Source organism: Trachemys scripta, chromosome 1 (genome assembly GCF_013100865.1).
Source record: "Trachemys scripta elegans isolate TJP31775 chromosome 1, CAS_Tse_1.0, whole genome shotgun sequence".
Lineage (NCBI taxonomy): Eukaryota > Metazoa > Chordata > Testudines > Emydidae > Trachemys > Trachemys scripta.
This window is the reverse complement of record NC_048298.1, coordinates 175,020,176-175,036,252: the sequence shown is the minus strand read 5'-3', so window position 1 is coordinate 175,036,252 and position 16,077 is coordinate 175,020,176. Positions and strand designations below refer to the sequence as shown.

At 40.3% G+C, this 16,077-nt stretch overlaps 1 long non-coding RNA gene across 1 annotated transcript; it reads right to left on the bottom strand.

Annotated features, from left to right (window-relative positions):
• Window positions 1-11,188: 11,188 nt before the first annotated feature.
• Window positions 11,189-14,457, bottom strand: LOC117871117. Its single transcript, XR_004644155.1, has 3 exons — window positions 14,307-14,457; window positions 12,875-12,985; window positions 11,189-11,376 (listed from the first exon to the last, which is right to left on the bottom strand). It is a non-coding gene; the product is annotated as an uncharacterized LOC117871117 (long non-coding RNA).
• Window positions 14,458-16,077: the final 1,620 nt, after the last annotated feature.

Here is a 16,077-nt window from a genome sequence, read left to right as displayed (position 1 = left end):
GCGAAGACCTTTAAGTACTCTAGTCCATCCTTAATTTCTATAGCTTTGTCCAATCTACTTTCTAACTTGTTTCTTTTCTTCTTGTGTTTCCATCTCTTTTCTGTGTTTTCTTTCTTTTTTTTTCAATAAAGTGCCCTGTAGGTTTGAGAGGCTGTGTCTGCCTCCTTGGTCCTCTTTCCAGAGACGGTTCTGAGAAAAGTTATTAAAAGTAAGCCATATTTTAGATGTAATAAGGTCACTTAAAATCCCAAGGGTTTGTTTAGCCAAATTGCAAACTATAGGCACTTTATTCCACCTTCAATGGGGCAAACTGGCAGAGAAGTCAGTAACTTTAGAAAATTGCAATCAGTCAGAGATTCAGTATGTGATAAATGTAATCCATCACTAAAGATCCAGTGGGATTCCAACATGATAAAGTTATTTGTGGGATCATTAGACATTGTTCTTCAGCTCTCAACTGTTTCCAGATCTACTTTCCAATGTACAAATTTATTCACTAAAGGCTCTATTCATTTTTATCATGCAGACAGGAACACATTAATACTGAAAAAGCCTAACAAATGTGTACTCCTCTGTTCACCCAACCCTCAGAAGAATTCTTTCAGAAATTATTCCTTCCAGAAAGGGGAGTTATCTGCATAGCATAGCATGTATGGCAATCAGGTCAATAAACATCCTTATTAAAAAGCCCAGTTCATGCCCCTGACCCCCCAAGTCCCAACTTAAATGACCACTTTGTTGTTCTGGAGATGGCGGACTTGTGGAATATGAATCCTCTAGCGATTGGATGAGCTGTTGTGCCCCACTTGGTCACATCTGCTCCTGGGTATCCAGAAGAAGAGGTCTGAATATGGTCCAAAAATACATTGATATACAGCTTAATGTTGAATCCAAATTTGTAGTACAAGATTTTAGTCCAGTTTTCGGTAAGCTTTGAATAAAACACATCTTAGTACAGATGGCAAAATCCAAATGACTTTCAATTCTCTATCTGTAAAATGGGGATAATTGCACTTCCCTATTTCACAGGGGTGTTGTGAGGATACACACATTAAAGTGTGAGAGGCACTCAGATAACATGGTGATGGGAACCATATAAGTGCCTAAAATAGATAGGTTGCTCACAGAGGAATCAAAGTGATTAAGGCCCCAATCCAACAAAACCCTAAACACTTGCTTAACTTTAAAAATATAAGTCTCACTGAAGTCAGTGGGTCTACTTACGTGCTTAAAGTGCTAAAGTGCTTTTCTGGATTGGGCCCTAAGTCTTCAAGGAACTAAAATGTTTTCCTTGCTGGGCGGGGGATTAGCATCTAGGACATTATTTAAGGCTGTTTAATTGGGAAGTGTGATGGGATGTTCACTGCACACTGCCCCTGAAAGGGATAAAATGGCTCAGAAAAGTGCTACTTGACAGGATGAGGTGGGTGAGGTGTAAGTTGGCTATACATCCCTAATTGAACCTAAAGCCCAGCTGGTTGGGAAGAGGAGGGGCTTGTAAAAAGCCAGGGAGAGGACACTGGAAAGGAGCTGCAGTGGAAGAGTGTCAGCAGTCACTCTCAGAGTTGAGAGAAAAAGGTAGAAAGAAGCCTAGGAAAAACAACAGCAAAGGTGGGATGGCATGGACCTTAGCTGCTGACTGTAGGGTCCCAAGGTTGGAACCCAGTGTAGAGCACAGGCCTAGTTTCCCCTACCAGCCACTGGGGGAATGGCATGAACAGGGCAGTGGACTTTGAAGACTGCCTGAGGCAGTTTGTTTAGACAGACATTGATACACGGAAAGAGGAGAAACTATAGTGACCTGGCTGGAGGTCTAAACTCTGAAGAAAAAACATTGCAGCTTGTGGGGTGTAAGAGAAGCCACAAGAGATGAGAAACCACAAGAGGCGACATCGTGCCAGTAGTGAGCTAATCCCCAGATAGGCTACAAGGAGGCATCCTAGCAGTGAGTAGAGCAAACCCCATGACAGGGAGAACCGTTAGTTCTTCCAAAATGACATGACAATCAACATTTCCAAAATGATTGTCTGGGACAGAAGATTAACACTTTAAAATTGCTTCATGTGTCTTGGTGAAAATGCTTTGTCCTTCTAAGATCCCTGAGCATTCCCCATTTTCACCCCTCCCCTTTGAAGCCCTATTCTGTACTTGCCCTCACATTCACTGAGAAGAACTGGATGGGACTAGGCCCATCAGTGACAACCTTTTATCCCTTTGCTGCTAACTCCTGAGGTAGCCTCTGTGAAGTGGTAGAACACAGCAGTGTTTTCTGAAGTGCTTGATACCCCATTAGAATGTCAAGATGACATACCAGGTACTTTATATGGGATAGTTCTGGAGCTGTATTTTGCCCATGCGTACATTCAGCAGTACAGAAGTGATTAATCAGCAGAGGGATATGGAAAACAGAAGAAGGAATGGGATGTGGTTTCCACTGTATAATGAACAATATAAGTGCTCTGCCTTCTCCCAGCCCTTTCTGGCACTTCAGTGGTAATTTTATTAGAAAATGTTGATGACTTCTTTCTTTTCCTTGGCTGGTCTGTTTCTCTTTTGTAAATTCTTCCTACATATTGACACTGGCAGAGACTTGAGCCAGCTGGTAATGGTTTTGTTCCTGTAAAAAAAGGATTGTGTGTCCTTGACATGTCACTGGATTAAATAAATATTCCCTGAGAATAATGTGGGCCTAGAGGCTGTAACTTTTGGTTCTCAGACTAGGACAACTGGGTTTAGAATATTCAATAGCTAGATGCAGCTTGTTTTATAAGACTGAGTGGGAAAGCATGACAAACATATACATTTATTAACGACATCTTTACAGGATATCCCAGTTTAACTTGACAACTCTACCAGCAAATGTCATGGGAAGCCCAAAGATATTACACGGTACATATGACATGACAATACAGTTCTAGTAGAAGCTAAATGTCAATAATTTTAGTGTTTTAATACTGTAAGCACTGTGTACACCTATGGTGTTCTATAGATAATAAATAACATCTGTTTTACTGACTGGAGTTATCTATATTCTAATAACCATGGATTTGAATTTCTACTTTTGATCCGGTGTGCCTGGGGCAGCCCTCACTGGAAATGCCAAGGTCAGGGCAGGCTGCAAAAGGAAGAGCAGATACTCCCAAGACTGGTGGGTAACACTGAAGTTAAACTCCCCAACCAGTTACAAACTGTGCTTCTGATCCCCCACACTGGTTATCAAGAAGTAAAAAAGAAATCACACAGCCCCCTTCATTGCATTCCAATTCTCTGGCTCCCAATCAGCACCAAGGACCAATACAATGAGAAGTTATTTAAAAAACTCTGCTCCCATATACAAAATGTTCTTCTGACCCCAAAGGGTCAGCCATGTTACCAGGTCAGTATAAGTCTGGATCTTACCCAAAATACTACATTGCCAGCCAACCCTTTAGTGTCTAAAACTAAAGGTTTATTATAAAGAAAAAGATAGAACAAGAAGAAAGATGTTAAATGATAAAACAGTCACATACATACAAAGATTTCAAAGTCCATCAGGTTCCTAGCAGTATTGATAAGTTTGCTGGCTTGAAAGTCCTTCTGGAATACACTCACAGCTTGGATGGGTTGTTCGGTCCTTTATTCAGAGCTTCATTTGTAGAAAGGTGACTCAAGTGGTAAGAAGCTGGAATGAAGACAAGAAGCAGGAGCAAAGACAAAATGGAGAAGATGCAGCTGCCTTTTATAGTCTTTTGACATGCAGCTTGATTTCCTTTTTTCCAAACACAAGCTGTCCAGCACCTGGCCTGGAAGCCTTAGAGTTCTGTCCATAGGCCTGTCCCTGCATGCTTGCCTGAGTCATAAGGTGTATCCTTTGCCTTCTGTCAATGGGTCAATTGTATAGCTGATGTCCCTTGATGGGCTATCAAGCAGGCTAGGCAGTGCTAGTGCCAATCTGTCGAGGGTGTCACCCAGATGCATAGCACAATTTTGGAACTACAAACATACCATACATATAACTTACAATACAAACATGATACAAACACATACGTGAGATTATCATACCTGGCAAATTATAACATTTTTGAAGATACCTTACATGGCAAATCTGGCATAACCCATTGCAATTTTATAATACTGGTATTCAAAATATCCTAAAGTGTCCCCAGATTCCATACAGCATCACACTACTATATAGTCCTGTGGATTAAAAGGAGTCTATTTTTTTTAAATATGTTGTCATTTGATATTTGATGTTCTGAGACTGTTCTTTCAAGTGTAAAGCAGTAACAGTAATGTTAAGACAATAGTAATGTAACAATGTTTTGGGAAGGAAGGAGATAATATGATTCATCCAAGTCCATTCATCAAACTAAGTAGTCTTTGTCACTTACTTAGTTAGCTAGTTAAAATACACCTGTCCAAAGCACAGAGTACATGTATAAAATACATAGTTTTAAAAATCCACACAACATACAAACAGAATCAAGTCCACCACTAAAAAACACTCAATTTTGAAACTCAGCTTTTCCCAGCTCACCATCTCTCCTCCACTCAGCAATCTCCACCAGAAAATGCTTGGACAGAACAGATAAGGTGTACCTTTTGTTTGTTACTCTGGGTCCCTAAAACCTATTTATTTTCTAATATATTTATATTTACAGAATCTCCTGCTGTCTGTTTAATATAGATACAACATAACCATCCTTAGTAACACAGAAATTTTTGCACTAGATCAGGCAATTGGTCCATTTGTACTCGGCTTCCAGCAGTGATCAGTATCTGATGCTTCAAAATATGACAAAACATACCTTTAACATACCTAACTATGGCCCTGACGGATATACAAATGGACTTAACTTTATGTAACATGAATAGTTCTACTGACTTCTTTGGGACAACCCACAATGTGAGTTGTAGGCTTGGGGCTTAGCTGTATACTGTTTTATGGGAGGAAAAGGAAGGTGAAAAAAATCTTCCTGACCTCACAGGTGCTGTTCTAGCTACTGTCTCATTAAGAAACCCGACTAGACTATTATGACAGAAAAGATCCAAGGTTAAAAACTAAATCATTGACTTTTCCAGAAAACTTTTTATTGCCCAAAGTCACCATAGCAAATTTCCCTACCTTGTCTGCAAGAGCATTTCTACATAGGAAGAAGAATGCCCACCCTCTCCAGAGCCTGACCTTTCCATTCACTTTGGGCAGACAGATTCTACTGAAACAAATGGCAGGAATCAAACACCAAAGCTTAGGCCCTAGTTAGCATTTTATTCTTCCTGTAGTACACTGCAAACCTCATATGAACTTGCAGGTTGGCAGCTGAGTTTCAAGAGCTAGATTGACTGAGCCTTGGAAATCTCTATCCACAGAATAGACAGAGTGTAGGCAGTGACAGAGCAAATTTCCCAGTGTTACAACTTCAATGTGCCTTAATTCTGATCTAGAAGGCCCTCTCCTAGGGATGGAAGATATTCCTGTCTTCATGTACATTTAGTCCTTGGCCTCTTTGCCCATGACTGCCAACAAAGGTGCTAGTTAGTGCCAAAGGCACCTGTCCACTGGGAACTGGATTGAGCCAACCAAAACATTTTGCATAGACCACTGAAAAATAACTACATCACTTGGTAACAACTTTCAGTCACAGCACTCTGGGCTACATTGGAACATATACGCCAGAGGTGAGAGGCTTAGTATCCAAATATTACATTGTCTCTGAGAAAGCTTTTTTAGTTCTCAGCATGGCTGTGGAATGGCTGCCAATTGGTACAGTAGCCTCCCTCAGAGAAATGAACAGCAGTGGATTTTGCAGATAAACTCAGTGGAGTTCCCAGAAGTCACTGTTAAAGGCCCATATTACACATATATTCAAGGATTTAAAATAGCTACAAAGGATCAATGCAGGACTCCAGACTTAGAAATGAAGGGCTAAAATAGTATTGCTTGGCTATATTTGGGAGTGGAATCAACTAGGTGAATGCTGAATCTAAGAGGGTTTTTGTTGGTGGTGTTCTCGGGTTTTATTTATTTATTTATTTATTGGCTGAATAATGACCTTGCTGATGTTGGTCTTTCATTTATGAACTCATTCATATTATACCCGGGAGGTGCAAAGTGAATGCACTTGCATAGCAGCATGAAGTGGAATCTCATCAGCACACACAGCTACAGACATTTCCATTTGCTGTTGAAAAATGTATTCCTTTGAAAACAAGGGATCCACTTCACAAGTATCAGTATTATGGTACAGTGAATATCCCTTTAGTTAAGAATTAGAGTAACCACAAGGATAGTCACACACGATATTGGCCTGACAAAGTGCTAATTACACAGTCCAGGCCCAATTCTGCCCTTATGTACACTTGATTGCTTACAACACCTGATTACAATAGCAGTGGCACCTGTGTTCCAGCCAGCACAATTGGCCCTTAATTTATAAAACCTTTAAACGACAGGCACTTTTTGTTCAGAAGACGCAGGCTCTAGTCTCTTTTTTGGTGGAATCTAAAAATAATATTTACCTTTTACATAGCATTTTCAATCCACAGACTCAAAGCACTTTACTAAGAAAGGTAAATATTGTTATCTGTATTTTTATAGATGCGCAAACAGGGGCACAGAAAGGTGAAGTGACTTGTGCAAAGTTAGCGGCAGAATCAGCAACAGAACTCAAGTCTCTAGACTCCCAGTCCACTGCCCTATCTACTAGATCATAATGGTGCACAGGAAGTGGAAAGCTGCTGACACAGGAAGAAGGAAAGAGATGCACAAATGTGAGAGGAAACCAGGGTTCATTCAGACTGGAGGAAAGGCAGGACACAATAAATAAGCAAAGATGTACTGGAAGAGATGGGCAGAAAGGTGGGCACAGTGAGTTTGTGCAGAGCCCTAAAAGTGAAGACAGAAAACAATGGTGGAATTCAAGAAGGGGATAACATGATCAAAGCAGCCGGAAGACGATGTTGGCTGCAGCATGAACTAGAAAAGGAAGAGATGGGAGTCGGGAAGACATGGCATACCGTAGTGTAGTTGAGAGATGTTGACTTGCATTTTGGTAGTGGGGATTGAGAGGAAAGGCCAGACATTTTTGAGATGTTGTAGACGTGGCACCAAAAGAATCAGTGAGAGCCTGAATGTAAGAAGTTAAGGTTGTAAGGTTATAATAAAACAACAACAATAATATTTTGCACTTGTATCAGAGCACCTTCCATCAGAGGCACCTAAATGTGTCTTATAAACATTAAGGCCATTGGACTTACTCAGATGTTTTCAGTTTTTTTAAAATGGGACTTTTTTCTTGATCTTATATTCTGAAGTAATAACTGTACCTATACCTACACAAAAAAGTGTCAAATAAGCATTGGTAAACTATGAATTTTGTGATTTCTGCTTTGTGCCACTGTAAACTGAACACAAATTATTTCCTTAACACTCATTTCATTTCAGATGTAAAACAAAGATGATACCAAACTGGGAGGGATTGCAACTACTTTGGAGGACAGGGTCATAATTCAAAATGATCTGGACAAATTGGAGAAATGGTCTGAGTTAAACAGGATGAAGTTTAACAAAGACAAATGCAAAGTGCTCCACTTAGGAAGGAAAAATCAATTTCACACATACAGAATGGGAAAAGACTGTCTAGGAAGGAGTACGGCAGAAAGGGATCTAGGGGTTATAGTGGACCACAAGCTAAATATGAGTCAACAGTGTGATGCTGTTGCAAAAAAAGCAAACATGATTCTGGGATGCATTAACAGGTGTGTTGTGAGCAAGACACGAGAAGTCATTCTTCCGCTCTACTCTGCTCTGGTTAGGCCTCAGCTGGAGTATTGTGTCCAGTTCTGGGTGCCGCATTTTAAAAAAGATGTGGAGAAATTGGAAAGGGTCCAAAGAAGAGCAACAAGAATGATTAAAGGTCTTGAGAACATGACCTATGAAGGAAGGCTGAAAGAACTGGGTTTGTTTAGTTTGGAAAAGAGAAGACTGAGAGGGGACATGATAGCAGTTTTCAGGTATCTAAAAGGGTGTCATAAGGAGGAGGGAGAGAACTTGTTCACCTTAGCCTCTAAGGATAGAACCAGAAACAATGGGTTTAAACTGCAGCAAGGGAGGTCTAGGTTGGACATTAGGAAAAAGATCCTAACTGTCAGGGTGGTTAAACACTGGAACAAATTGCCTAGGGAGGTTGTGGAATCTCCGTCTCTGGAGATATTTAAGAGTAGGTTAGATAAATGTCTATTAGGGATGGTCTAGGCAGTATTTGGTCCTGCCATGCGGGCAGGGGACTGGACTCGATGACCTCTCGAGGTCCCTTCCAGTCCTATAATCTATGAATCTATGAATCTATGAAAGTTTTAGAATAGTGATTCAGTTAAATCTTCATCCCAATAGTGATTCAGTTAGATCTGTTAGAATTTTTAAATATTTTTCCTTTTAAGTAAAGCAAACTCTATTTAATCCCAATGGTGCTCTACAATTACAGGCACAGATATGAAATAATTGCAATTAAGTGTGAAATCACAGACACCATCAGTACTACAACATATTTAAAACAAACAACAAAACCCCTCAATTTACTGGGGATAAAGGGAAATTAACATGGTACTAAATTGTAGCTTTCCATCAACTTTTTACATACGAAGACGTCTCCTCTCCAATTACTTGCTTCTTTGTTTAACCGGATAAAGGACAAGCGTCATGTAATGCCTTTGAGGTTAACTTCCGTTACTATGCTAGGATGCTGTGTTTGTGGATCACATGGAGGACACATTATTTTGACCTACATTCTACATCTATACCATTCTACACTTCCTTGTTTAGATACCTATTCTCTCTTTCATGCTCATTAGCAGCAATGCTCCAAAGGCTTCTTTATTCAGTCTCTTCTTGGCCCTTGTGGCATCTACCCTGTTGTATCTAAGGATGTTGTTATATCCTCCAATTTCCCACTGTTCACAAAGGGAAGCGTTCATCATTCCTAGTGCTTTGTTTTGGCTATTCGGGGATTTTTAAGGCCTATATAGTCTACTACATCCTCCATCCTCTTCAAAAATGAAATGCTATTCTCTTTTTAGCTTGTGAGCGACATCAGCTGTATCTTCACAGGGGATCAATGCCAACCACATTATAACCATTTTCTTATTTTTCTTTGAACACAACACGAAGTCGGATTTTAGATCAGAGGTAGCTACTTCATGTGGCCAAAATAAGCCTTCTTTTCAGGTTCAATATTGTAGCCCAGTTGTCTTCAATTGCAAGAATTCCCTGTGGGGGGACTTCTTCCTTTCTACTGCTGTTCACAAAAGGAAAATCTTCTCTTGTCACAAATGCCTGCAAGTGCTTTTAATACATCACCAGGTCTCCAGCAGACCTAGTTCTGGTTCACTGCTTTACTCCAGCCTGATAAAATCTGCTGAGATGCCTCCCTTTTCCATAAATACTGACAGTAGGCTAAATCTGTCACCTGTTCTTAGTCCCAGTCTTGCAAATTAGCTGGTGCCAACAGATATCATAGGCTGCTTTTAAGCAGTGTTTTATTTTCCTCAACAATCTTATCTCCACAGGTCTGCCCAAGAAAGTTTCCTCTACAGGATTCCATGTTATACATTGTTCATCCCTGCTACCTTAAAAAACAAAAACAAAAAAACTATGCATTCAAACATTCTACCTACCTAAGTTTGTCAGTCTTTTCCTTTTTCCTGTCTCCCCTACACAGTTAATTCATTATAAACTGAGCTGGGTGAATACTGGTAAAATTTACTCACCACCAAACTTGCTAATTTCAATTCACCATTCAGGCCCATCCTATCGACATACTTGTCCATTCACCTTTGTGCAAACATTCAGGTTATGCCTTTCCCTCCACATACATGTTTATGGGAGGAGCTCTTTTATTCACATGAATATAGGAATTTGTGTATATATTCCTGACCAGATTGCTACCCTGTTAAACCCCTCTATTAGACTAGTTTTGTGTGCGTGGAAACAAAAGTGCTAGGAGGAAGGAAGAGAATGGAGGAGTAAGAAATCCAGTGATTTTCAAAGTAATAACTGAGTGATTATTCCTTGTGAGGAGCAGTGAGTAGGGGGGAAGACAATTTGAAGGAGGGAGAAGGTTTGAGTAACAGAAAAGCCTCTTGCCTGGAGACAGGTTGCATATGTTGCCTCCCCAGAATATGGAGCTTGGTGTATTCAGTGTTTGCAAATATCAAGGCAGAGGGATCAGTGTCAGGGGACAATCACATCTACCCCTGCTATGGAGCCTCGTATCTGGTCCTGCAACTACATGGTTATCCAGTACTGAACAAATATGTATGAACAATCACTGTTCTGAATGATTGCATGTCATAAAATGGAGGGCATTTTTTCAATTCAGGCATTTGGTAAATACATGAAACAGGATGTGTGTTGAATATAGGATTGGGAAGTTAAAAACCAGCTCCCTGAAACTCTTGGCCAGATTCCTGGCACTCAGGAAGGCAAATGAGCTGGACATGATCTAATCAGAGCATTCACAAATATGAACTTACCTGGACATGCACCACACAAAATTGCTTGGTGTGAACACGATGAGAAAAGTGTACTGTGTAAAAGTGTAAAGTCTACTGTGTAACCAACAAATCTAGATTATATTTTTTCTCTTTCCTTAGGCAGGGAGGAGCTCAGCTATTTATAATGTTGGGTTCATCTGTGTAGCCAGATATAATTCTCTTCCTTGGACAAAACAGAAGTAGTAAAGATTTCAGATATTCTAACTGTTCTTAGGCCTGCTTATTGCCATGTTTCTCTCTCTCTAAAATGTTCCTCACTGCCTGCCTGAGAGAGCCAATACTGTGATGATTGTCTTAAAGCACTAGTCTTGTTTATAAAGGTTAGGCCATCCAATCAGGGAACAAAATGCATACCATGTGATTTAGGTGACCAATCACACCGCCTAAATAGCTAATTCCAAATATACAGAACTTGAAGGAACTATTGCTGCAAACACATCATTAAAACCCATAATCCCAAACAGGCTTGTAAAAACTATTTCACAAACAATTACAAACAACAAACAAATATGTAAATAATGTGATAAGTTTTTAGATAACTCATGAACAGAACAAGAGGGGTAAAATCTGTTTAAGAAATCATTTGCAATGAATAATTCTAACGTTACTATTTACAAACAAAGTCAGATTCTTAATTCACTTTCAGGTTCATTGGGGTTAGCTTCTTTTTGTTCATTGTCATATTGCTGCACATCTTTTTTTCTGAGCAAAATCCTGCTGCCTCATTCACTTGAATATTATTGTTAAAAATAATACTTAGTACTTACATAACATCATGCATTTCATCCAAAGGTCTCAAAGGAGAATATCATTCTTTGCCTTCAGAATTCATCTCAAGGTCCACATCTGCCATCACATGTACAAAAAAAAATCAATCAACATTTATTGGTTAGGCTCAGGAGCAGTTGGGAAAAATCATTTATTTAAATATTCAATTGCAAAGTTATATTATATAATACATTCTATATGTCTCCCTCTCCCTATCTTTGTAGGGCCAGATTAATGCAACCAGGACCCTAGGTGCATGCAAAATGGGGCTCTCCATGGCTCTGTCCCCATGCTGTGGCCCCACCTCTAGATGATCTGGTGTTCCCTTCTGGCCTGAAACTATGAATCTGGGTATGTCTACACTGCAGTTAAACACTCGTGTGTGCCAGTGTCAGCTGCCTTGGGCTTGAGTTGCGGGGCTGTAGAACTGTTGTGTAGACCTTTGGGTTCAGGCTGGAGCTCAGGCTGAAGTGGGGAGGATCCCAGAGCCTGGCCTCCAAGCCAAGTCTGAATGTCTACTCTGCAATTTTGTGGTCCCGCAGCCCAAGTCCTGTGAGCCTAGTCAGCTGACATGGGCCAGCTGCAGGTGTTTAATTGCAGTGTAGAAAAACCCTCTATGACCCCTCTCCTCACCCCTTGCTACCACCACCTCACGAGAGCTATCATGGAGTACTGGCAGTGGAACACACACAGAATCCTGAGCTGTAGTGTTATTAGGGGTCTCCCAAACAATGTATTTCAGATTTAACAATCCATAAAAATAAATAAAACAGCTCATATGTCAGGGAGCTATTGTTTCAGGCTGTCTGCAGACTCAGGCATATATCTCTGCAGTGATTACATTGGCCTCACATAGTCAAGCTTTTTTCTGCATGTGTGAGATTCTTATGCCAACTCTTGGCTCCAGGAACTGGGGCCCTGGATTCATGCTTATGCCCTAATTCAACCCTGCATCCTTCATGCATCACTTGTCTTTTCAGACTATAGTTTCTTTGGTTCAGGAACCACGTCTACCAGTATATCTGTACAATATCTAAAACTACGGGGCCCTCATCCAGGCCTCTGGGTGCTACCATAATATGTATTTAAACAATAACTATTAACAACATCCCCATTTTATGGATGATGACACTGAGGCACAGAAAGGTTTGAGCAACTTGCCAAGGGTCATGAACCCAGTTAGTGTCAGGGTTTCAGCTTTAGCTTTCAAATGAGTTTAAGTCATACCCACGTTGAACCCATTGCTGCAGTACAGTCTAGAGGTGACAAAATATGCATCATGGCTCTCCACCTGAGAGAAAGATTACAGGCTCCACCCATAGGGGGGTGAAGGCACATAGCTAATCTTGCATTTGCCAGGAAGCATGAAGGCTTAAAAAGTCTCTAACTTAAAGTGTTGTTGCAAAACAGGAACAGAAAGTCTCCCAAAAAACTGTAGCTTCAACAGGCTACCCCCACTGGATTCAGTGGGAGCTGAAGATGCTTAGCATCTCACAAAAGGCACTCAGCACTTTGCTGGATCAATCCCCGCATGCCTTAATAGTCATATAATGAAACAATGTACCGTGATGCATACCTGCAAGGAGAAAGCGTTGGTTCAGTGATGCTTTCTGAAGACTGGTTCTGGAGACTCACATTTCCAGATGGATCAAGGACACTTATTTTCAGATGCATTGCTCAAAAGTGCCTTAAAATAAAATGGACATTTTAAATAAGTATGAACAACTGACCAGATTATGTCACCTCCAGATAGTGTGTCTTCTGGCTACAGTTCTGTAGAGCAGCAGCTAGTAGCCCCCCTAAGTAGTCTACACAAAAAAGCTGTCCCATGCCAACAGACTCGGTCTTGTAGGGCCTGGGCTGTTTCATTGCAGTGTAGACTTCTGGGTTTGGGCTGGAGCCCCAGCTGTGGCACCCTTCCACCTCACAGGGTCCTAGAACCCGGGCTGCAGTGCAAGCCTGGAAGTGTACACTGCAATGAAACAGTCCTGCAGCCAGAGACCCACAAGCTCAAGTCGGATGGTGTGTGCCAGCCATGGGTATCTAGTTGCTAGAGATACCCAAAGTTAGTTCAAAGTATACTGCATATACCCATCCCTATACATTTGTACACTTGTACTGTATCATGGGGAAGATGGGGAGTATGGTATAGAGGTTAAGTATAGGACTAAGAGTCCTTGGCTCTATTCCTATGTTTTACACTATCTGGCCTACCTTAGTCAAATTACATGGGCCCAGACCCTCAAAGAGATTTAGGAGCCCAACTCCCATTGTCTATCTAATACAGTATCCTGTCTCTGACAATTGCCATTAGCAGATGCTTCAGAGGAAGGTACAAGAAACTCCATAATCAACAATTTCAGAATAACCTGTCCACAGGGGATGACCTTCTTAACTATCATCAGTTGGCCATCTGTACTACTCAAAGAATAGTGGGTATATCAATACTTACCTACCTCACAGGGACATTGGGAAGCTTAACTAATATTTGTAAAGCACTCAGAGGTCTTAAAATGAAAAGCACTATGTAAATTCAAATAAAAAGAGTAGTAGTTAGAATTAACTTGTAGTCCATATTAATGGCCCTCCATGTTCATCCAGAGGATTGATTTTGATGTCACACCTTTGTAAATTAGAAGTAATTCCACTAAAGTCAATGATGGAGTTACACTAGTGTAAAACAGGTGTGAGATCAGAATTAGGCCCATTAATTCTAATTATGGTCTGGAAGTGAGAGGGTACTGTACACAGGCTAAAAGGCTGTCATTCTATGAGACAGACATTCTTTGCTGGAATTTAATTCTCAGAAAATTAATGGCATTTATCTGAGAGTTGATATTGCTAATTATCAGCATTAACATGGTTAGTTCTTTCTGTTCCTGATTTCTGCTCTTAACAAAAATCCAGAGAGAAACGTATTTAAGACCTGGTGCAATGGTTGTATTTATCATACTCTACTGTGAATCATTTCAACCCAAGTGTCACAAATAGAGGGGATTATTATTTACTTTTCTGACAGCGAAAACCGCTTTTGATGGATTGAGAATCCCCATCAGGGCACAGCATTTGCTCTTGATTGAAGCAGGGAAATTCTGCAGACAGCTTTTTGCCTGTCTTCAAACCTTTCACCAGTTGAATAACCCCCGGGGTTTAATAGCTGGTAAGACATCTGTAGGCAAAAGTAAGAGAAATGAGTTGATCAAGGAATAGCATTGTGTTTCCAACATGTAGCAAAATGAGTGCCTCTTCACCATCTGTTATTTGTGCAAGCATTTTATTATGTAAATGTCCATACACACTGCATTCGAAACAAAGGAAAATGACTTCCACTACAGTATGCTGATACTGCCAGGCTCCTGTGTATGCCCTGAAAAAGAAAAAAAAGTGGCAGACAGAAAGTCTTGGGTTCATCTAGTCCCTTCCAAAGAAATAGAAAAGGTTCAGTAGGTAGGATTTTGTTTCCTACTTCTCATTAGCACATATAGAGTGTAGTAGCTGGAGACGTATAAAACATTGAACATTAAGCTAAATTCAGTGGACTAAGATTAAAGGTAAGAGGCCCAAACAAACAGATCGTCCTATATTTTTGCTTCATGATGGGCTTGGTGCATGTTTCAGACATTAGGGTATGAAAATGGTGCTGTCCAATCCATTTAAATTTGGGACTCTGTCCTTGAAAATGAAAAGGGGCCGTCAGTGGGCCCAAACCTGCAAGGTGCTGAGCACCACAAAACTCTCAGCACCCACTGACTTAATTGAGCGCCGAAGGTAACACAGTACCTTGTAGGATTGGGTCCTTTAATTGTCTCCAACACAAAGAGCATTGCTGTGGGGTAAGTGTGGGGAGGCGAGATGACATTATACTCCACATCCTGGTTCAAAAATGTCATTAAATTACCAATTTAAATTGAAATGTAATTATTGTAGCTGGCATATTTTTGGCAGCTGTGATTAAAAAATCCCTTAGCTACACTGTACCAAGGGAAAGCCCGGAGGAGTTCTGACACTGCTTCTTAATCAAAATCTGCAGAGACACAAAAGCTTTCAGCTAATCTATGCCAAGCTATCTTGGACAGCCTGGCATTGCCTGGAGCACCCTTCTGGTGGCATTTGAAACACCTGGTGCCCTTAGAAAAAAAATACGAGTTTATAATTTTTCCTATTCTGTTTGTACCAATCTATCTACCAAGGGTGGCTGCTGCACTGATAGGAGCATTATATGAATGTATGCCAAAAAAACCCAGCCCTAATACTTTCAGTAATTTGTTCAGTCTATAGCACCCAGGTGGTTATCTGCATGAACACACTTCCTCATTGTGTATTTCACGTGGCTTAAATATAATTAAACTATCATTGCATTCATTGATTTAGCGTAAATCTTAATTTGATAATTGGAAAAGTGTACATTCTAAGTGTGGAAGATTAATTGATATTTCAAGTGCACTTGAACAGAAGTAATTGAAGTCAATGCCAGACTTGACCAATTTGATGATTTAAAGGTGGTTGGTTACTTACTTTGTGGTATTTATACAATTTCTTACAGTTGGATCTATCCGTTTTTCCTGACCTAATTATGATTAAGTGTTGAACTTTACCAATAGCCAACTGCTGCTGCTATATTGATTAACTTGTTTTTATTAATATATGAAATTTTGTAGTTGGAACATATTTTATGTTAGAGCAGTAAATAGCTAGAGAAATCTGGACATTAAAATATCCAATAACCACAATTCAATGGATACTCCTCTTTTGATCATCCCATAACTTGCTATCTCCTTA